This window comes from Phacochoerus africanus, chromosome 13 (assembly GCF_016906955.1).
Source record: "Phacochoerus africanus isolate WHEZ1 chromosome 13, ROS_Pafr_v1, whole genome shotgun sequence".
NCBI lineage: Eukaryota > Metazoa > Chordata > Mammalia > Artiodactyla > Suidae > Phacochoerus > Phacochoerus africanus.
This window is the reverse complement of record NC_062556.1, coordinates 65,104,777-65,128,586: the sequence shown is the minus strand read 5'-3', so window position 1 is coordinate 65,128,586 and position 23,810 is coordinate 65,104,777.

Below are 23,810 nucleotides of genomic sequence, written 5' to 3'. Positions count from 1 at the left end.
AAGTCTAGGTGGAAGTGTATTTTATAAAGACTAATTTCTCTTTCTCATATTTCATGGGATAAATCAGGAGGCAATGCAGCTCTTTTCCACATCTGGCGCTGAATTTTATCTTCTCTCTCCAAGAGAGAGAGGGAAAGAAGGAAGGGGAGGGAGGAAGGGAGGGAGGGAGATCTTAGATACATCTGTATCCCGAGCTCGCATCATAAATCAAATATCTAGAGCAGGCTCGAAGAGATAGCGTAGGGAGTTGTTCTTTGCTCCATTAGGATGGCATTTTCCAACAACACGGGAAAAACAGATGAATGGGATGCTCCCTGAGGGCAGACTTCAGGCCCTTTGAAAGCACATTGCAGATGCCTTACACTTAATAGGCATCTGAATAAATGGTTTTTGAATAAGTTACAAAGTTAACACGCTCCCCTTTAAATGTGCCAGATGAGTTTCCACAAACTGCCTTGCTAACGTGTTCCTAGCCTCAAATCCCTGACATGTCTTAGGCAAGTCTTATGTAAAGTGAAGTAAGCATCCATTCCTTTGGCAAATCACTCAGTTGCGTTCCTACTGAGGTCATTCCTATCTGCAGACCCCAGAATCCACCGGGGCCCACGTACATTTTGTAAAATGGCAGAGTATTTTGAACACAGTTGGTTGTCTGTATCTGTGGGCTTCCCATCCAGAGATGCAACCAATTGACTGGGTTTGGTAGGTGGGTTTACAACTACATTAAGCTGTTGTTTTTTGTACTTTGAATATGCTCTCTTGACAAAACAGAAAACTAAAACAATAATGAGTGGAACTGAAAGACTTAAGAAAATACTCTGAGGACAATAAGTGTTTACAAACTGCACAGGGGAAAAAAAGAAATAGTTATAAAAGTTTTGAAGATAATAAGATTCTATATAATAACCATTAGAAGGTGGTAAAAATAATTTTGCCCAATAGCTAATATGCCTACATGGCGAGGTGACCAGTCTTTTCGATAAATGAATAAATAAATACATATATATGTGTGTGTGTGTATATATATGGGTGTGTATATATGTGTGTATATATATATATAAAAAATAGAATTTTACTGTTGCATGGTATGATCCATGAGACCATAGGAACATCAGTTGAAATGATAGCAAAAGGTCATGTTCAAAAACTCTTATCAGTACAGTTGGCCCTTCACATCTCTGGGTTTCCCATTTGGGAATTGAACCAATTGAAATTTGGTTGCATCTCTGGATGGGAAACCCACAGATACGGACGTACATATCTGTTTTTATTCAATTAAAAATATTCAATTAAAAATTTAAAATATTCAATTAAAAATTTTAAAAGTATCTGTATTTAAAAGTACCCTATGAAATGCATGGGGCTTTAGCCAATTAATTTTTCACTGTGCTCCAGACACCCAAATTCCATATATTTTTTTGCAGAAAAAAAAATGTGAAAACAATTGCTCTTGCATTTTCCTCCCTCCCTGGAGCATAGCTGTCTACCTAGGATTCTTTCTGGTGAATTGCTCTTAAGCATTTAATGCTAATTCTTCCCAACTATTGTTAGCTGAATGTTGTTCTTGTGATTTTATAAGGCAATGATACATCATTTCATCGTCTAACGCTAAAGCGCTATTGTCCTATGCCCTAATGTAGTAAGTGCAGAAACATCTCATTCCTCTGAAAAAAAAAAAAAAAACGAAATTGAAATCTATGTCTTTTCTGGGCCTTTGTTGCGAAAAGTTCTATTTGCTAAAAGCACAAAATGGCAGAGCAAGATAAAACGAGCATGTGCTTTGCATGATGGCTCCTTATCCAAACCAAGTGCCTCACCCACCCTTTTTGATGGATGGGGAGGGGTGTGCTTATGGAGAATTAAAACAAACACTAGATCTTTGACCACTGCTCCTCCCTGGGTCTGCTTTACCCACACTGTTCCAGCACTTACCTGTATACGTTATCTGTCTAGACTCTACCATCAACTCCCTCATCTCAGACTCTGGTGTCAAAGACCTGCCACAACACACACACTCCTATCAACCAGGAATACTCTTTCCCTTCATGATCCATCTTAACTTTCCACACTCAACTGAAACATCTCTGTTTCAGCAAAGCGATTGGCCCTTCCATTAGCCCTTCCTTCTATGGCAGGTGAAATTACATATCACTTACTCTGTTCCAATTATGTACCATATTGGTATGCTCTAATTATGTACGTCTATTACTAGTCTGCATTTCGATTACATTTATAGAGATTGTGAGCTTGTAGGCAGGCACCACTGATTGCTGACCTCTCCATCTACCTCGCTGAGGTAGGCAGAACTCCAAGGTGACTCCCAGAAACCCTTGACCTTGGACAATTGCATCCTGTTGAGTGAGCAGAAGCTGTGATTCTGTTAGATGATACAGCAAAAGGGAGGTGCTTCGAGTTAGACCTGAGTCCCACTAAAAGCAGAACGTTTTCTCTAGCTGGTTGCAGAGGAAGAAGTCAGAGGGCATCATCCCCGCTGACCTGGAAGAAGCAGCAGTAATCCTAGCATGAACTGTCCTGGGCGGGCCATGTGGCAAAGCATCATGGGCAGCCTCTAGGAGCTGAGAGCCGTCCCTGACCAACAGCCAGCAGGAAAACAGGGACCTCAATCACACAGCCTCAAGGAACCAAATTCAGTCAAACCTGAATTTGACCTTGAAAGCAGATTCTTCCTCAGCGTCCCCTGATGGAAAGTTGGCCCAATCCATGCTGGGTTTGAGCATTGTGAGACACTAACTGGAGAGCCCAGCCTGGACTTATTACCTACAGAACTGTGACCTACAAACTGTCTTGTTTTAGGCCACTATGTTTGTGGCAGTTTGTTACACCGCAGTAGTAAAGTAATGCACTAGCCCAGTGCCTGGTACGTAATAAAAATATTGGCCAGTTGTTAAGTGGATGGTTTGAATTAATGAATGAGGTTATGAGAGGAAAGAAGGAAGGAAGAGGAGGGGAAGGAGAAAGGGAGGGAAGGAGGGAAAAAGGAAAAGGGAGCGAGAAAGACATATACTAATTAGAGAAAGGGTTTATATCGGGGCCCATTCAAGGACAAATGAATTTTCAGAGAATGAATAAAGGTACTTCTTAGAATGATTGATGGGCCTTTCTGAGCTGAACAAGTGTGGCGGACACATTGTGTCTGTTTAGATTAGTTTTTTCTCTTCTATTCATGTTTCCTGACTTCCATCCCATTCCTCATCCCTAATCTATCCTTGACCATTTTGTCATCCTTACCCTGACCTGACCCCAACTTGTCTGGCGAGAAAGAAAAACAGCCCCAACAACTGTCAGCTGGTAGCTGGCTTAATTGCTCCCAGCCAGGCCACATCATCCTCAGATGAGGACTCCATGATTGTGGAGAAAAACCAGGCCACTTCAGAAACAAGCCTGAGCAGAGGATGAAAACAAAGACGCTTCGCAACCACGAAACGGCCACACCTCTCCTTCTCCCAGAAACTGTGCAGGACAGCTGCTTCTTTTCCAATGACCACTCTAGCTCGGCTCCATTCCCTTAGATAAAAAAGGATTAAAATACCCGTTCACCTAATGGTTCTGCTTTCTGAAAAACTCCATTCCAGATCTTTTCTCCTCTGTATTCTCTCCAAAATCATTGAAGGCGAGCCCAAATCTTATAATACAATTCTCCTAACTCCCTCTTCCCAAGGTAACCCCTGGTTGCCCGTGATGTGGGGTCTCCTTCTGCAGCTAGCAATAAGCTCGTCTTTGGTTTACTCCAGATATCGTCCTGATGGTCTCTAGTCGATGGGCCTCCACAGAGATGTGGATGTCTATGTTAGAACTTCTTGGATGCAAGGCAATGACTGTTTAATGAGTTCTTGTTGGCGCATGTCAAAGTCAAGACAGCTGAATCTAAAATTTGTGTCATGGTCCCATCATGGTCCCATCATGGAACAGCAGAAACGAATCCGACTAAGAACCATGAGCTTGCGGGTTTGATCCCTGGCCTTGCTCAGTGGGTTAAGGATCTGACGTTGCCGTGAGCTGTGGTGTAGGATGTGGCTTGAATCTGGCATTGCTGTGGCTCTAGCATAGGCTGGTGGCTATAGCTCTGATTCGACCCCTAGCCTGGGAACCTCCCTATGCCGTGGGTGTGGCCGTAAAAAGACAAAAGGCAAAAAATTTAAAAATAAACAAAAGTTTGTATCAAAGAGCCCAGTATCTGCTCCTCTAAAGCCGAGGGCTCTTGAGACTTATCTATAGATGCAGGCTTTCAGGAGTTAGTTTCCCCCTGTCTGACAGTAACTGGAGGCAGGAGATGACTATCTCAGCAGTGACTCAACATCATATTAGAATTGCAGGTAATCGGATCATGCATCACTGTCAGAATTCTGTTTCCTTGCTCCTTCCCCATTCCTGAGCCCCCAAAACTCTCTACCTTCCCAATTCCCCAGGACACAAACCACACTTGAGTCTGCCTTGGTCTGCATTCCCAAATAAGAGGGGCAGAAATTCCCTGAGTCAGCTTCAGAATATATAAAGTAAGTAAATTTGCACTAAAGCCAGAGGCAGGAATGCAATTGTTATTTTTATTTAAAGAGAAACTTAGATTGTAGCTATGGGCTTTGCTATAAATGAAGACTTATGATAGAATCAAGGGAATAAAAATGTGATGAACAAGACTCAAGATGACTAGGTGAGCTAGGCTCTGTTCCAGGTAAGCATATGAATAAAAACCTGCTAGAGATGGGGTACCATGACTCTTTGAGTTTTGATTGCTCTAAACCAGAGATTCTCAACTTTGGATGAATAATAGAATCATGTTGGGACCACTAAAAAAAAATCTGGTGTTTTTATGTCTCCTGATTAATTTCCCTCTTCTTGGGTAGATATATGTTCCCAAGGGCAGTGATGATGCTTTTACTCATCATTGTAACTCCATTAATAGCATAGTGGACACTCAATAAATATTTGAAGAATCAATAAATCTAGACTTTTTGAGTATCCTTACCCTGTTCACATAGGGACACATATTTTACTCTGTCTTCATGTGCATATATTAGGAAGATTGACATTGTCTTTTGGGGGCAAGAGACGGTTCAATTCATATTTGGACAAAGGACATTATGAAAGTCTTTCTGCATTTTAAGGATGCCTGTTCGTTGTGTCCTAAAGCCTCCTTTTCCTTGTTGATATGTCTGAAGTGTGTCGTCTTTCCCTATAAACTCTCCAAAATCCTTCAACCTCTCTTCTAGAAGTGGTTTGATACGAATGTCACTTGAGAACTAGAGACTAATTTATTACTGTATCCCCAGTAACCTCTAGGGGGCACCAAAAATAATAGCTACTTCGGCAGAGACCACTAAAGGAACTTAGTGTTGTCTAAAACAGCAAAGATAACAGAGTTCCTGTCATGGCTCTGTGGTTAATGAACCCAACTAATATCTATGGGGACATGGGTTCAATCCCTGACCTTGCTCAGTGGGTAAAGGATCTGGCATTGCCGTGAGCTGTGGTGTAGGTCACAGATGTGGCTTGGATCCCATGTTGCTACGGTGTAGGCCAGCAGCTGTAGCTCCAATTCGACCCCTAGCCTGGGAACCTCCATATGCCCTAGGTGTGGCCCTAAAAAGACAAAAAATAAATAAATGAATGAAAGAGCAAAAAGAAAACAAGCCTGTATAACACCGGGTTATATTTATAACTACCCCTTTGCTGGGTTCTGGGATAAGCCATGAATCTACTCTTCCTGTTGGCTCAGGCTACACTCCTGTCTTTGACTCCTTAGGACTTTCCCAATTCTTTCCCTGAACCATCCAATGCTGTAGAGGACAGTGAGTGAGCATCTCGCATGGTGTGGGGTCAAGCTGAAAATGGCTCACTGCAAACAGCTTTCTTGGCAAGACTTGTATTTTATGTTACAAACTTCATGCAAATGCTTTGTTGCAGTCCATGAAATATTTTTTTTGCCCACAGCACTCTGACTATACATGATATCCCCAAACGCAATTTCCATCTCGTAGTCTTACATAACCCTTGACTCCACTCTCTACTGAGCTGCTATATACACACCAACTTGTCAACAGGGCTGTGACGTGACTATATATATATGTAAGCATTAATAACATCATGTACACAAGAGTGTACATAATAGGTAGTTTTCAAAATTCACCTCCCCCAGCTTAAGAAATAAAATATTCTTTGAAGGGCCTTATTATTCCCTCTAAAGTTTACCTCCCCTTCCACATCTTCAAAGAGGGATAAGGTTCACGTCTTCGACTTTGCAGGAACAGTCCCTATTTTCTTCATGTTTTAGCACTGTACATATATCTCTCAAGAGCTCATTGTTTTGTTTGTGCTGTTTTTAAACTTTATGTAAGGAGACTCATCCTGACCATTTTCTTCTGTTATTTGCTTTCTCACTAATCAATGTGTTTTTGAAAGGCACCTGTGTTGAAATAGATAGATACACCCTTTCTCTGGGATCTTATTATTTCGTCCAAGCAGTGTCTCAAATCAGAGTCTCTCTTCTTACTTCTTACCAGAGAGCATAGGGTCAATGTGAAACCTGAGAAATGTGTACAGTCGTAAGTGTCCATTCTTTCCACGAGGGAAACAGGAAAACCACCTCTAATTATCACCTCAGGTTACTTACATGTTCTGACTCTGGAGTAATTTGCATTTTACAATTCTTTTTTTTTTTTTTTTGGTCTTTTCGTCCTTTAGGGCCATACCCATGGCATATGGAGGTTCCCAGGCTAGGGGTCTAATCAGAGCCGTAGCCACCAGCCTATGCCAGAGCCACAGCAACTCGGGATCCAAGCCATGTCTGCGACCTACACCACGGCTCACGGCAACACCAGATCCTTAACCCACCGAGCAAGGGCAGGGATCGAACCCGCAACTTCATGGTTCCTAGTCAGATTCGTTAACCACTGAGCAACAACGGGAACTCCTCAATTCTTCTTTTAAGACAAATATAGATAATAGCATGGACCCCCTTCTATTCTTATAAAAATCTTTAGAATGACAGTTTTGCCATCTTTCATTTTCACTCAATTTTAATTTGTAAATACATTTCCCAAATGGATGAGCATCTATTATAATTTACTTATTGAAATACAAGTAATATCCTCTAAAGGGTTCCTTGGTTATTTTTTCATCTTGCCTGTTTTAGAACTATACTGACTGTTGCAAGTTGTCATTGCCAATGTTATCTTTCAGGATTGTACCATGAGAAGGAAATTTTACCCACAAAAGAGCTTTTAAACAATAACCCAGGAGTTCTTGTTGTGGCTCAGTAGTTAATGAACCCAACTAGTATCCCTGAGGACTCGGGTTCAATCCCTGGCCTTTCTCCGTGGGTGAAGGATCTGGTGTTGCCTTGAGCTGTGGTGTAGGTGGCAGACACAGCTCAGATCTGGCCCTGCTGTGGGCTGTGCATAAGCCAGCAGCTACAGCTCCGATTCGACCCCAGCTACAATTCCGATTCAACCCCATCCTGCCATAAAAACACTAAAAGATAAAAATAAATTTAAAATAACCCATAAATGATGAGAAGATGCAGGCAATAATCTACGGTTGGTGAACCAGGCATGTATTGTCTTATAGATGTTTATTGAGCATCTGCTTAAGTGTACACTGATCCAGGATTTAAGCTGTGATACCAGGAAGTGGGTGATGAGGGACTTGAAAGAACCGCAAACAAAGAATAGAAATTAAAGAGGAAACTTATTTCCAGCCAGGGAGTCAGAGAAGGCTCTAAGGGAGAGACAGTATTTAAATGCTGTAAACTTAGTAGGATTTTGATGGCCAAGCGGAACAGAAGCGACAGAGGATATTAAGGCTGAGATAACATGCACAGGGGTGCAGAGACAAGAAGGGGCAAATAGTGCAGGAAGCAGTGAGCAGTCTCATTCGACTGTAGTAGGTAATTTCAAGGACAGGAAAGGAAGTGATTTCTATTTTATTTTATTTTATATATATATATATATATTTGTCTTTTGTCTTTTTTGTTGTTGTTGTTGTTGCTATTTCTTGGGCCACTCCGGCGGCATATGGAGGTTCCCAGGCTAGGGGTCGAATCGGAGTTGTAGCCACCGGCCTACGCCAGAGCCACAGCAACGCGGGATCCGAGCCGCGTCCGCAACCTACACCACAGCTCACGGCAACGCCGGATCGTTAACCCACTGAGCAAGGGCAGGGACTGAACCCGCAACCTCATGGTTCCTAGTCGGATTCGTTAACCACTGCGCCACGACGGGAACTCCGATCTCTATTTTAAAATAACTTTTTCATTCTGTTTCTTCCTTGGGTCTTAGTGGGTCAGTTTTGCTTTTTACCTAATGCCCAGCCACACACATGCAAATTCAGTGGTTTGGCTGGAAATATAGATATGGAGATTATATCATGCATCCCATAGCAACAAATTTTTATTAAAACATTTTCCTTCCCCCAGAAATCCCACCTGCCACTTGGTGCCACCATTCTGTGGACCTCGCCACCTGAACCCACCCCTCTTCCTCCCCCATCCTCCTGCCCTCATCACTCCTTCAACCCCTTGGCTAGATTTTTCCCTTTGAAGTTCTCCTTCCCTTTTTTATCATAAAGACCCATCTGGGAGTTCCCGTCATGGCACAGTGGTTAATGAATCCGACTAGGAACCATGAGCTTGCGGGTTCGATCCCTGGCCCTGCTCAGTGGGTTAAGGATCCGGCATTGCCATGAGCTGTAGTGTAGGTCTCAGACGCAGCTCAGATCCCAGGTTGCTGTGCCTGTGACGTAGGCCAGTGGCTACAGCTCCAATTAGACCCCTAGCCTGGGAACCTCCTCATTCCACTGGGGTAGCCCAGAAAAAAAAGACAAAATAAATAAATAAATAAAGACACCTCTGGCTTTCATTTTCCACAGTTTTTCTTTCCACTCAGCACCAAAGACTCAGTGGCTTCAGAGAAAAGAAGAAAAGGAAGATAAGCAAAAAAAACAGGAGGAGGAGATGGAGAAGGAAAAGAAAAGGAAGGCGAGAAAAAAAAGAGGAAAGACAGGTGTTCCCTAGAAAGATGGGAAAACAAGGATATGAAAACTTACACTCTAACTAGATTTTCTCTAAACAGTCACAAAACTGGACTTTGCCTCTAGTCTTCAGACAATGTGGCTGAACTGGAGGTCATCAGGGTCCTCCAAGGACCCGAGAACATTCACTGATATTATCACTTGCATCAAGTTTTCTTTCTTTCTTTCTTTCTTTATTTTTTTTTTTAGGACCGCAGCGGCAGCTTATGGAGGTTCCCAGGCTAGGGGTTCAATCAGAGCTGCAGCCACTGGACAACATCACACAGCCACAGCAACATCAGGTCTGAACCGTGTCTGTGACCTACACCACAGCTCACGGCAGTGCTGGATCCTTAACCCACTGAGCAAGGCCAGGGATCGAACCTGTATCCTCATGGATGCCAGTCCGATTCATTTCCACTGAGCTACAGGGGAACACCGTAGTATCAGGTTTTCATTTTGTAAAATCCCTTACTAATTGTCTCTACCATTGTTCTGGTTCATCTATGCTTAATTCCTACCACTCCATTTGCAAGAGCCCTTTGCTGCCCATTCCTTTCTACCACATACCTCGCTTCTGGTTGATTTTTCCCACGGGTGGCATAGTCAGGCAGACCATGTTTTGAATATTCATGGCTCAACCTGTGCAGTGAAAACATAGAACAAGGAAAACAGCTGTCAAGAACTCTACAAAATTCTGTTTCTTGGATTAAGACCATAGGCTGCACCTGCAGATAAATGTTATTACATCTTTTTTTCCTTTGCGTGCACCTATTAAGCAAAGAGATATTGTAGTCATTGATTCCACAAACTCTGTTAATAACCGACAGCATCAGGTGCATGCAAGTAGAAGGTAGTTAAGCACAACCTGCTCCTGCCAAGAACAGTCCCCTGGAGCTTCTCCTACCTAATCGTTTACTCCTACAAACACACCAGACAAGAAAGTCAGTGCAGAACTAATGTAAAACCCAGGGGGCAGAAAGGAATAGGAAATTCAACTACTTAAGTCTCCTGGATCTCTGGAGAAAATCACTTCTAAACAATTACAGTATATTTTGTTAGCATCATCTCCTCCAAGCCCCAGAAACAGAATCGTTTTTGATTAATAAACAAAAGAGAAAGCAGAGAGGCTAAAATTAAATAGCAAAGTTTGCATTATATTGGTTGATTAACTAATGGTCTATTCCCTTTTCTAAGACCAGCTTAATAAAGACTTTCCCAATTCAAAGAGAGTACTTCATATAAAATCAAATTTTAGGCAGCTTCAGTGGGAGCCTTATTGTTATTGGTTATCATCATTGTTTCAACATGTGTATCATCCAGCTGCTATGACTAAAGAGGCATTCATTGGTATAAGTTGACTTATTAAGAACATCAAAGACACCTAGGAAGCTTGGGAATCACCAATTAGCAGATTGTTATCACTTTTATGATGTGTGTGTGGTGTGTGTGTGTGTGTGTGTGTGTGTGTGTGTGTATTTACGTGCGCAAGCTTGTATACTAGGCTAAGAAAAGGGATCTTAGCTGTTGCAGGATCTGAAGGAAGCAGGATATTTATGGAAATTGTTAAACAAAAATCGCTTTATCCTTAGATACGTATTTCCCTAACAGGAGAGGCTTGGGTGATAAGGTAGAAAAAGTGCCTGGCTTGGGGTCAGATGGAACAAGCTTTGTCACTGGCTGAATGATCTTGATTGAGCCAGTAAACACCTTTGCTTCTGTAACCTGGAGATAGCCCTCCCTATATCCCAGGGGGCACGAAAGGATTAGAAGAAGAGTTGACCTTTGAAAAATGTTTGTTCCCCCTTTTCCCTCTCTTGCCTAACCTTGACTGGTTAGCATATTCCAAACATGTACATTTTCTTGGTGAAGAGTGAAAAGCCAGTCTCTAGAGTGGCACTAATCTCTAAGGTTAGAAGGTGCTCAGAGATGCACAGGAGTGCTTAGTGTAAGAATTTCATTTGCTGGCTTATTGGTTGGTTGGTTTGATATGGGGGCAAAGGAGAGACGTTCAGATTGGTATGATTTTTTTTTTAATGAATGAGCTTGACTTTTTTTTTTCTTTTTCTTTTTCTTTTTTTTTGGCTTTGCCCACCAGGGATCCAACCCACATCACATCAGTAACTAAAATCACAGCAGTGACAATGCCAGATCCTTAAGCCGCTGAGCCACCAAGGAACACCAGATTGGTGTGATTGTTATTCTACCAAAAGAAAACCAAAAGATCCTTCATCTTCTCTTCTTCTCATTCAGGAATCAAACTTAGGTCTAATATTCAATTATATTTAATCACTCGGAGAATGAGACCAAGATAGTATATGACAGCACTCGAGGTTTCCAGTAGTTCCCATCATGGCGCTGTGGAAATGAATCCGACTAGGAAAAATGAGGTTGTGTGTTCGATCCCTGGCCTCCCTCAGTGGGTTAAGGATCCGGCATTGCCATGAGCTGTGGTGTAGGTCGCAGACATGGCTTGGATCTGGCATTGCTGTGGCTGTGGTGTAGGCCAGCAGCTACAGCTCCGATTAGACCCCTAGCCTGGGAACCTCTATATGCCGCAGGTGCGGCCCTCAAAAAAAAAAAAAAAAAAAGACAAAAAAACAAAGTTTTTCACCTTTGACTCCTCTGTTTATGGAATGGATTGGCACTGGGGATATATAGGATTTCCATTCTCCTTTCATATTTCCGGGAAATGAACGACGTATTTCAGGTAAAATACATGGAACTGAATTCTGTGTGTTGTTTTAGGCAAAGCATTAAAAAGAAAATAAGCACTTGATCTATATCTCCACGTATTTTATAATTTTATTTCCCCCAGTATTTCTCAAGTATTAGATGCAGTAAGACAGTATCCATTTTTTGAGCCATTCTGTGAAGATCATAAAATTTAGATTATCCTAAATTTTTGTTCCATTTCAACAAAATACACTAAATAATAAAACCTCTGTGGAGACAAATTCATTGGTCCAATGGAGCATACTTGGTGGAGAACATGAAGCCTCTGCCACAAATCATTTTCAACTTCAGCCCTAAATATTCGTACATATAATCCTCAAAACATCCGTTTGCATTTCAAATAAACTTTTTTTTTCATGACTCTTTTGCTAAGTGCTTTTATTTATTTTTTGGTTGCAGTAAAATGCACATGACATAAAATTGATGTCACCTTGAGCAACTCAATCTCTCCTATTTCTCAGATTTTCTCATTACTTGAATTCCAAACCCTGCCACTTATGCCCTAACTTTTTACGTGGAGATATGGACTACTCCAGAATTCAGCCGACCCTACAATTCTACAGGCCTTTTGGACCTTGTCTTTAGAGTTACAAAAGTCCTCAAAGATTTGCCTTTGGTGGATCTCTTGTGTAAGTGTCTAGAGACAACAGGTTCTGGCTTAATGAAACTTCCATCATGACAAAGTGCAGGCTAACAGCCCTTCACCCATGATACAGAGGACCTCTCACTGCCCTGCCTCATCCCCATAACAAGTTCCAGGGGCCTATCATTTCCTGAGAGCCTCTGTTGCATACAGCCCTACTCCTGGATCAATTGATGCTGACATATTGGTTATAAGGAACATACAGTCAGTTCACTTCATGTTTAATGGGATCCAGGAGTCAGACAACTAGTCTTAGTGGGAAGACAAGAAACGTGGCTGAGGAGATGCAAAGAGACAGATAGACTGAGGGGCTTAAAGCAACAGAAATCTACGTCTCATGGTTCTGGAGGCTAGAGGTCAGAAATCAAGGTGTCTGAAACCTGTAAGGGAGAACCCTCTCTTGCCTCTTCTCAGCTTCCGGTCATTTGCTGGCCATTTGTGGCATTCCTTGGCTGGTAGCTGCAGCACTTCTATCTCCACATCCCTCAATCTCTGTCGTGTCCCTCCTATGGGAAGGAAGGCATTCTTCCCTTCCTGTAAGGACATCAGTCATATGAGACCAGGGCCCACCCTAACGACCTCATCTTACCTTGATTACATCTGCAAAGACCCTTTGTCTAAATAAGATCACACTCACAGGTCTGGGTGTTAGGAAGTCAACATAGGTTTGGGGGAAGATGCAATTCAACTCATTACAGAGTCTGACCTAGAAGCTTGCACAGGACCAGCTCTAGCAACTAGCTTATCTTGCTGCCACCTCAGGGAACAAGATTTTATGGATGCTTGCTGCAGTATTCCCCTGTTGACATGTTTCAGTTTCTTTATTCTCATCGTTTATATAATTTTGTTCCAGCTACCAACTGTTCAGCTTTCTCTGAATCTCACAAAAATCAATAAGAGAATATGATTATTCTAATGAGTTACTTCTCTTCTCCCGTGCAAAACCCTCAATTCTAATCACTGCTGAGGTCTTCAACAAGTCCATCCACTGTGGAAATCTGTGTAGGGCACCCACACACCTGTGGCCAAAGGGAATGGGGTCACAAGATGTCACTATAGCTGTTTACACTTATGCAATCACCTAGGGCTTCTTTGCTAAGCAGGGGATTCTGTGTAGGTAATGGTTGACTGTCCAGGACACAAAGAAGCCCTTAAATATAGAATAGAATTATTAAACATGGACGTCTATGCCTAATATTTTAAGAATGCAAGTTATGAAATTTGAAGAATTCACCACATACACCATAAATCCACCTTTCCACAAAAATGTACATTGATATAAATTTGATATACAAAGCAGTGATTCATAACTATCTGTATGTTAAAGCTGCTTAGGGAATCATAATTTTTAATTACCTGAATTTTACACATTTAAATTTGCATACATATTGTTATATTACTTCAGCTTTAAAGACTATATATGTACTATATGTATATGTGAAACATTATAATGTGCATGTGTGTAATTATAATTGAACTCAAGGGATCCCTATAATGATTCAATAACTGAGAGGGAAAAAAAATCAAAGCCAAGAGCAATAAATCCATTTTAATTGTATGTTTAATAGCTTGTGGCTGTAGTTTTTTTATACTTGCTCAGTCATGTGTACCTTTTATATTTTGCATTGATTTTAAAGCTGTTTCTTGGATGTTTTATAATTATGACCCAACGTAAATCAACTCAGTTGAAAATTTTACATATTTAAATTAATGGGAAAAGATATAAAATGTTCATTTGCATTATTGAAAATAATGCTCAATATAAGCGATTGCATAGACTCAATGATAAAATGACTAACTTAAATGCTATGTTTAAAATCAAGAAAATAAGTTATATAGACTCTGTTTTTTGAGAAGAAAGTATTTAATTCATAACAGACTCTTAGCCTACCAATGTGAAATGCTATAATCAGAGTCTGATTTATTATATGTATTTTCCAAAGCATGAATTAGGTATCCTATTTGATAATGTTTTGGTCTTGGTTATCAGTATAATTTTTGGTGTTGTTTTACTGCATTTGAAATTTATGAGGATTTGATTTTAATAGGGGTATGAGCCTTAATCCTCATTTGGTTAAAGCTGAATATAGTACCAGAATTTGGGCAATATGTCTTTCTTATACTCACTGGAAACTCAGCACCCAGAAATTACAGTGATGCATTGAATAGCAGCAAATGGAGAATAATGTTATTGCTTGTTTTTGCTCCAGTCTGGTGTAGTCTCCATTCATTCATGGCATGAGAGAGCCATCTACAGAAAGTTAAGAAAAGAACTGTATCCAACAATATGACCAGAAAGGCTGAGGATGTCTGTTACATCGTGGTGACGTTAAATATCCTGCTGTCACACCGTTCTGCAGCATTGGAGCCTGGAATGGGCTCAGACAATGTTAGGTGGCTCTTAGCGGGACTTAAAGCCACCTTGTCAGAGTAATGAAGGCCAACATTTGCCTGGTCTAAAAATCCAGAAAGATCTGATGTTAGGCCAGGAAGTGTAGGCAGTCACCGAGAGTCTGAGACGGCAAAAATCAGGAAGCAGGTCATAGGTTTGAAACAGGAAGCCCTGAGAATGGCTTAAGACTCGATCTTGGAATTCCCGTTGTGGCTCAGCAGAAACAAACCTGACTAGTAACCATGAGGATGCAGGTTCTATCCCTGGTCTTGATCAGTGGGTGAAGGATCCAGTGTTGCTGTGAGCTGTGGTGTAGGTCACAGACAAGGCTCAGATCTGGATCCCATATTGCTGTGGCTGTGGTGTAGGCCAGCAGCTGCAGCTCTGATTCAACTCCTAGCCTGGGAACTTCCATATGCTGCAGGTGTGGCCCTTAAAAAAAAAAATACGGAAAAAAAAAAAAAAAGAAGACTCCATTCTATCTCTGAAGCAATAGCCCCCCAAGACCAGGAAGCCCCACATTCTGAGACAGTGCTACTTTGTTTCAGTGGAAGTGTGTGTATAACTTCTTCAGAATTCTGGTAGCTTCTCTGTGATTTCTGTTACCTGGTGTCAGCAACTCTCTCCTGGTTCCCTGACACTTTCATCAGCGTCTTGGGGAAGTAACTCCGTGATCGCATTTGCTTTATCTGTTATTTTTATCACTGGCTATTTATTTTTCACCCCTGTTGGACTGAACTCCCTGAAGGGAAGGGTCTTGGGGTTTTTGTTTGTTTGTTTGGCTTGATTGTTAGCTTGTTTGTTTATATATTTGGTTGATTGATCGGTTGGTTGATTGATCACTGAACCATCATGGGTTTGCTCAGAGCTTATAGTAAGAGTTCAATAAATGTTGAATGAGGAGTTCCTGTCATTGCTCAGTGGTTAACGAATCCGACTAGTAACCATGAGGTTGCGGGTTTGATCCCTGGCCTCACTCAGTGGGTTAAGGCTCTGCCCTTGCCCTAAGCTGTGGTGTAGGTCGCAGACGCGGCTCAGATCCCGCGTTGCTGTGGCTGTGGTGTAGGCCGGCGGCTATAGCTCCGATTAGATCCCCTAGCCTAGGAACCTCCATATGCCGCGGGAGCAGCCCCAGAAAAGGCAAACAAACAAACAAATAAATAAATAAATAAATGTTGAATGAATGACTCTGCCACTTCCAGCGCTGCAGGGCAATGGGAGATCGTGGAAGAGGGCCGGCGCGCATGACAAAACACAGAAGACTCCTACATTTAGAAAAGTGGGGGACCAGGAGGCACTCTGTTCCGAAGAACAAAGGCGCCCAGGCTTTAGCCCCCATGACTTTTATCAGGGAAGGTGATGTAGGTTAATGAGCAAAATCAGGTGCAGATAATGATAAAGCTGTCTCTTAGTGGTTGTGCTTTTGCACGTGCGCCAAATTTGTTTACTGCATCATTTAGTAGTTTCCATGGTCTCCAACATGACTCCTTACAGCATATGATCGAGGTGGCTCCCGCTTATGCCTAAATCTGGAGTGATCCAGGATCTAGACAGTTGGACAGAGTGGGCATGACAGTGGGGCCAGATAAATTAAAAGCTATATACAAGCAATGTTTGCTATGCAAACGCACCTTCAAATCCTCTGGTTCTGTTTCCAACCTGATTGCTGTCCCTCTGCCCCTTCTGTAAAGAAATTCTAGGAGTTCCCATCATGGCTCAGTGGAAACAAATCTGACGAGTATCCATGAGGACATAGGTTCGATTCCTGGCCTTGTTCAGTGGGTTAAGGTTCCGGCATTGCCCTGAACTGTGGTGTAAGTCATATGTGGCTCGGATCTCGAGTTGCTGTAGCTGTGGTGTAGGCCGATGGCTACAGCTCCAAAATTCAACCCCTAGCCTGGGAAACTCCATATGCCACCAGTGCAGCCCTAAAAAGACAAAAAAAAAAAAAAGGTAGTGAAAACTTACTGAGGGTTATGTGCTTGAGGTAACAACTATTATTTTGCCTATTCTATAGATTTGTTCTTTTTGAAAGTATTATTTGATGTAGATTATGCATTTTTCAATGTTATTTACCTGGTTTTGGTAATTGTGACATGATTATATAAAAGGTTAACATTTAAGGATGCTGGGTGAAGGATAAATGGAACTCTATTATTTTTGCAACTTTTTGGTAAGTCTGAAAATTTTTCAAAATGAAAAGTTTTTAAAAAGTATTATTTAAGCGCTCTCTATGGGACAGGTGTGTGCTAAGCCCTGGGGACACTATAGCAGAAAGAACAAAGTCCCTGTTCATGGAATTCAGAAACTGAAACAGAGAACCTACTCCAGAGCCCACATGCATAGTCATTAAGCTATAGTGCACTCATAATACCGTATAAGAAAAATTAAGTATGCCTGTGCAGAAAAATTAAATTGTGCAAATAGAATTCGAGAAATAATTGGTGTGAATAGAGGTTATGGTTCATTTATAAACATAACAAGACAGAAATGGCACCAAAATGATTTTGTTAGGATCAAATATCATTTTGAGCTCTCTCCTGGTTTACAATAGTAAAACCTTTTTATTTTGAAACATTTTAATCATGCAAAAAACTTGAAAGAATAGTGCAATGAACTATTGCACTATTAACACCTATAAATCCTCAATTTAGTTTCAACAATTTTGCCAAATATACACACTTTTTTTGTTGAATCATTTGAAAGTGTCACAGACATTTTATTTTATTTTATTTTCATTTTTGTTTTTTTAGAGCTGCACCTAAGGCATGTGGAAGTTCCCAGACTAGAGGTCGAATTGGAGCTACAGCTGCCAGCCTACACCACAGCCACAGCAACACGGGATTGGGACTGTGTCCTCAACCTTCACCACAGCTCATGGCAATGCCGGATCCTTGCCCCACTGAGCAAGGCCAGGGATGGAACCCGTGTCCTCATGGATACCAGTTGGGTTTGTTACCTCGGAGCCACGGTGGGAACCCTGTGTCATAGACATTTGAAACTTAAGGCATCTCCAAAGAATAAATCTCTCCTAAATAACCACAGTTTTCTTATCATAACTAAGAAAATAAAGAATTCCACAATATAACTAAATATCCAGTTTATACTCAAATTTCCTCCCAGTTTCCCCCCAAATGTCCTTAATAATAATTTTTTAAGGCGATATCTAATCAAGGCATACACATTGTATTTTGTCCTTATCTTCCTTAAATCTTTTTACATCTAGGACAGCCCCATCATTTTTCCACATAAGGCACTAACCTACAGAAGTTGAGGCCAGGTTTATTGCAGACTGCTCCCAGGTGCTGAATTTGCTTCTCATAATGTTGTTTAACTTGTTCCTCTCGTCCTCCTATTTCCTATAAAGTAGAAATTAGATTTAGAGGTTTGAATAGATTCAGGTTTAACATTTTGGCCAAAAGTTCTCCATTAAGTGACATTGTGTCCATCTGATTGCACCTCGTCAGAAGGCACATGACATCATGTCTCACTCTATGAGATGCTAAATGTGATCACTTTGTTAAGACTGTGTCCCCAGATCACTCTGCTACAAAGATGCTGTTCTGTGTGTAATTAATAAGTAAACTCTGGGGTGATACTTCAGCACTCTTCAAATATCACATTTTCCAAAATCATTTTACCCAGTGGTTTTAGCATCTATTCGTGAGTCATGTCTGAATCAAGATTACATTGGGGGTTTCAAATGTTGATTTTTCTGGTGTTCTCATTCCTTCCACACTTAATAGCTTGCTTTCTCCCACCACCTCCACTGCTCTCTTTTTTCCCCTTCTCTCTTTTTGGAGAATCACTGTGGATCTAAGGATTTTTTTATTCCACTTACTATAATTAATGACTGTCATCTTTTATTTCAAATTACCATAAATCTGGCTATTGGGAGCCTCTCCAAGTTTCCCTGCCTCTTTGAATTCCAATTCATCCCTCTACTTTTATTTCATACCATTTTATCTGCACCGTATTCCTTACTGGGAATGTTAAGTACCCTCCCCATCTCTTCTCCTATGGAGTGTTGCCGATATCTCCACTAACAGTTCATATTTTTGCATGATAATTTTTTTTTAGGGCGCACCTGAGGCATATGGAGGTTCCAAGGCTAGGGGTCCGATAGGAGCTGTAGCCACCAGCCTATGCCACAGCCACACGGGATCCAAGCCACATCTGTGACCTACACCACAGTTCACGGCAGCGCCCAATCCTTAAGCCACTGAGCGAGGCCAGGGATGGAACCCATGTCCTCATGGATACTAGTCTCATTCACTAACTGCTGAGCCACAACAGGAACTCCTGCATAATTATTTATAGGTTTGTCTCTCCACAAATATATAGGGACCCTGAGAGAAGAGATATATTTATACTTAGTGTCCTCAATACTAGGCATAGTCTCAGTGAATATGTATTCTGAGTGGTGGAATGGATCAATGGTTTCTGTTGTCGAGTTTATCATTCCCCTTCAAGTTTGTTCTTTTTTCACCTTTTCTTTTTTTCTATTTTCTTTTGTCGATTTATTGAGGCATAAGTGATGCATAGAATAATAGGATATTTAAAGTGTACATCATGGTGATTTGATATATGCACACATTGCCAAAGGATGCTCCCCCATCAACTGAGTACATCCATCACTTTAGATATTTATCTGTCTTTTGGGGGGGTGAGAACATTTAAGTTCTACTCTCTTAGCAAATTTCAATTATACAATACAATGTTATCAACTACACTGATCATGCTATTCATTAAATCCTCAGACTTTATTCATCCTATAGCTGAAAGTCTGTGCTCTTTTACCAACCTCCTTATTTCCCCCACTTTCTGGCAACCCCTTTTCTACGCTCTGCTTCTGAGTTTGACTTTCTTTTTCTTTTCTTTTAGATTCCACATATAAATAATACCATGAAGTCTTTGTTTTCTCTACCTGGCTTATTTGATTTATTTGCACATAATGCCCTCGAGGTCCATCCTTGTTGTTGCAAATAGTGGGATTTCCTTCTTTCTCATGACTGAATTTTACATACACACATATATAATATACACACACATACACATATATGTATATATAATATGTTATATATTATTATATATTATATACTATATGTCATAGGTGTATATGGGCTTGTCTAAAACATTCTGTGATATTTTCACAGAGCGTTTTCAGATTTTTCTATGTAGCCTAAGAGCTTCGAAGTCAAGCGCGATACCACTTTCTTCATGATGTGTCCCTGGTTTCCACATGAATCACCACAATCAGAAAATGAAGGTGATGACAATGTGCTATTCCTAGTTCCTGAGACATACCAAAAAAACATTTTCTTGATAATAGGGCTTTTCACTCTGGAATGTAGAAAAGCCGTCAGTTCCACCCAATTACTGGCCCAAATAAAGGCATTTTTTAGTGCCACCATTGATAGTAACCAATTTTAAAGAAAAAATTAACATCCCTTTCTTAAAGAAGTGAATTGCCTCCCAGTTAAAATTTAGGTGAATAATTTCTGATGAACACTGGCTGAAACGGCTTCGTGGGCTGGCAAGATGCCATTGTCATCAGTGACAAAATGCTGATGTCTTCCTTTTACTTCCACAAAACCACAAATGATGTTTCTCTTCCAGCAATTAATCATGGGCTCGTTGGATGTCACATTCAGGACCTTTTTTAAAGGAGTCAACAAAAATAATATCTAATAGTAGTCTATGGAGCACTCTATACTTTCCAGAATGGTTTAAAATATTTTATTTTACTCTTCTGCCCCCAAAATGCATGTTTGGAGCAAAGATTCATATATCCACCTACCCACAACCTATTTATATTTGGATTCCTCACAAATCCCTCAAACTCCATATGTCCAAAAACTCATCAGTTCTCCTGGCTCAGGGACTACAACCTGCCCACCCCAGAGCCCTGAGGGTCATTACTCACATGGTCATTCCTTTAAAGTGTCTTCCCACACACATTCAATCAACAAGGATTTTGCATTCTAACATCCTAATATCTTGAATCCTACCCATCTCCTTGCCACAACGCTCCTCAAACTCAATATGTCCAATTCTGAATTTGACTCTTTTCCCCAAAGACCTGCTCTGTCTTCTCGATGGAGATAGAACCACCTCCATCTGTCAGAGCTAGAAAACTGTATGTCAGCCTGCCTCCCTCATGCTCCACACAAACCAGACACACGTGCGTTCCTTTTTTTTTTTTTTTCAGCCCTACTTTCCTGTCTTGTTGACTCTTCATCCTCTCTTACCTGAACTAAACATCTCTTTCTTGGTGTTGGGGTTCACATTTGCGCTTCGCATTGTTGCAGAATAAACTTTCTATCACGTGTCCGATAATAGACTCTTCACTTTAAACCTCTCTCAAAAGTGGTGTGAAATTACGTTCGAGAACAAATAAAAGTAATGCATCATGCAAGAATTCAGGTTAGTGATTACCTTTGGAGAGAAAGCTATAGGTAATGACAGTTAGGAGGCAGGAGAGGTACTGCCAATGTGTACTTTTTTTTTTTTATCCTGGTGGAGGTTATATGAGTGTGATGGATGTATGAAAATCCACGGGTCCTTATGAGTATGACAGGGGCACTTTTCTGTATATATGCATTTCTTCATTTGAAAAGATATTGATTAGCCAGTTACCTTCCTATTCAGATGGAGCAATAGTTTCAGTTTTTATAAATACCGTCATGGTGAGTTTCAGTTTTAATCACGCTCAAAATCAAGTGTTCTGCTCTTAATGGCTAATCATCAATGACCAGCAGAAAGCCACTACACTTTATTATAGACAGTTGGGGGAGGGGGGCTATCGATTTGTTTCAAGTCATTCTGATAATGCGCCACCTGACTGTGCAGCATTCTCTCTTCCAATGGGCAACCGTGCACCCACTCTGTGGAACGATTCCTATCAGCTCTCTTTTGTCACCAAACAGTTTAATACCAATATGTGGCACTTTTGTGAGACAGGCAGACATTTTGGTGTTACTAGCATCAATATGCTGATGCAGGAACATCAATATGCTGATACAGGCTCAACTCTACGCCAGCTGGTATTACTATTCTACTCTTCCAGTCTGGCCGAATTTGAGATAAAAATGAAAGCCAAATGCCTAAATATAAATCCAGACAAAACAGCTGAGAAACTGGTATGCAAAGAGACACCTTCTGAGTCGATGACAGAAATTCCGATGTTTGGAATTATAGGAACCTGGAACATAAATTTTAGGTGACGATATGACTTAGAATTCCCAGTAGGATTCAATAAAAATCCACACTAATATACCCACTGATTAGGGAAATGTATGACTATAAAGCTCTGCTATGGGAACACAAAAATTAAAACAGTAAGAAACTTGAAGCTAATCTGATAAAGCTCTTATTAATGATAAAGTGATACAATGTGTTATAATATGATATAATTGTAATGTAATATGATAAATAGATCATATGGATAAGATATGCAATTAATTCTCTATTTGCATTTTTAGTGTCTTCTATATACTATATAGTGTCTTCTATATACGTATGCATGAGGCATTTTATAGGTATTATTTAATGTAGTTTTACACATACTTCTTGTGATGCATTATAATGAAATAAAAAACAGTGAGACGTTCTCCTAAGTCAGTGCCATCATCCCTGGAGTTTTATCCTCTCTTTACTGTGTTTTGAATATCCATAGAGTGCTCACTTTGGCAGTTTAATCTTCATCATAGTCACATATGTTAATATATTAACATAATGCACTGAAATACCTAAGTCCTGCACCTGGCTCCCCAGTAGCCAACCTTTAGGAAATTTTGCCACCCATGGCTGTCATATGTACCCTCTGAGCCATATTTATCTATTACCTATTAACCCCCTCTGTGATGTTTCTGAGAAGTACCTTCATATGCATCCCCCCCCCCGCCCCGATCTTTAGAGGTTCCAGCCCCACATGTTGTGGATGCAAAATGATTCGGAAAAAGTAGACAGACAAAACATCGCTGGGGCCAAAGACCAAAGGGCTTGTCTTCTGGATGGTTATATAGTTTGGGAGGAGGAAGCAGCACCCCTGAGCTACAAGTGGTGATGTGAGGAGAGAAGCCTGAACTACAGGGGAAGGAGTACAAAAGCCAAGGATGGATAAAGTGAGGACCTTGTAAAGCAGAACACCCCGTGTCCTCTAGGTTGTGGCCAGGCCCTTTTTCTTCCAGCGAGGCTCTGGGCACGAATGACCTCTGAACACTTCAGAGAGCTCTGGCAAATAGCCTTCTGTCAACCCCAGCTCAAGGTGGGAAATGCATTCACGCTACATAAAACATGAGTGAGATCAGATAAACATTGGAAAGGAAATGAAAAAGGGAAGTGAAGTTCCCTGTCGTGGCTCTGCGGGTTAAGAACCCAGCATAGTCTCCATGATGTGGATTCAATCCCTGGCCTTGCTCAGTGGGTTAAGGATTTGGCATTACTGTAAGCTGCAGTTTAAGTCACAAATGTGGCTCAGATCTGGTGTTGCCCCGGCTGTGGCGTGGGCCACAGCTACAGCTCCAATTCAACCCCTGGCCCGGGAATTTCCATATGCTGCAGATGTGGCCATAAGAAGAAAACAAAGGAAAGAGGGAAGAGAAAAAAAAGTCAATGGAGGCAAAATTGAAAATAAATAAAAAGGTTACCAAGTTGGCTAACATTGTAAATCCTCACTTTTTCTCAATCTCTCTGCCCTTCCCAGTATCTCCATCTGATACAACATTCATAAAAAAAATAGGCATTCCCATTGTGGCTCAGGGTAAGGAACCCAACTAGTAACTATAAGGATTGGGTTCAATCCTTGGCCTTGCTCAGTGGGTTAAGGATCCAGCATTGCCATGAGCTGTGGCATAGATCACAGATGCCACTCAGATCCCAAGTTGCTGTGACTGTGGCGGAGGCCACAGCTGCAGCTCCAATTCAACCCCTAGCTTGGGAACTTCCATATGCTGCAGGTGCAGCCCTTAAAAAAAAAAAAAAAAAATCCCTATTTGATGAGCTGCTGGAAAT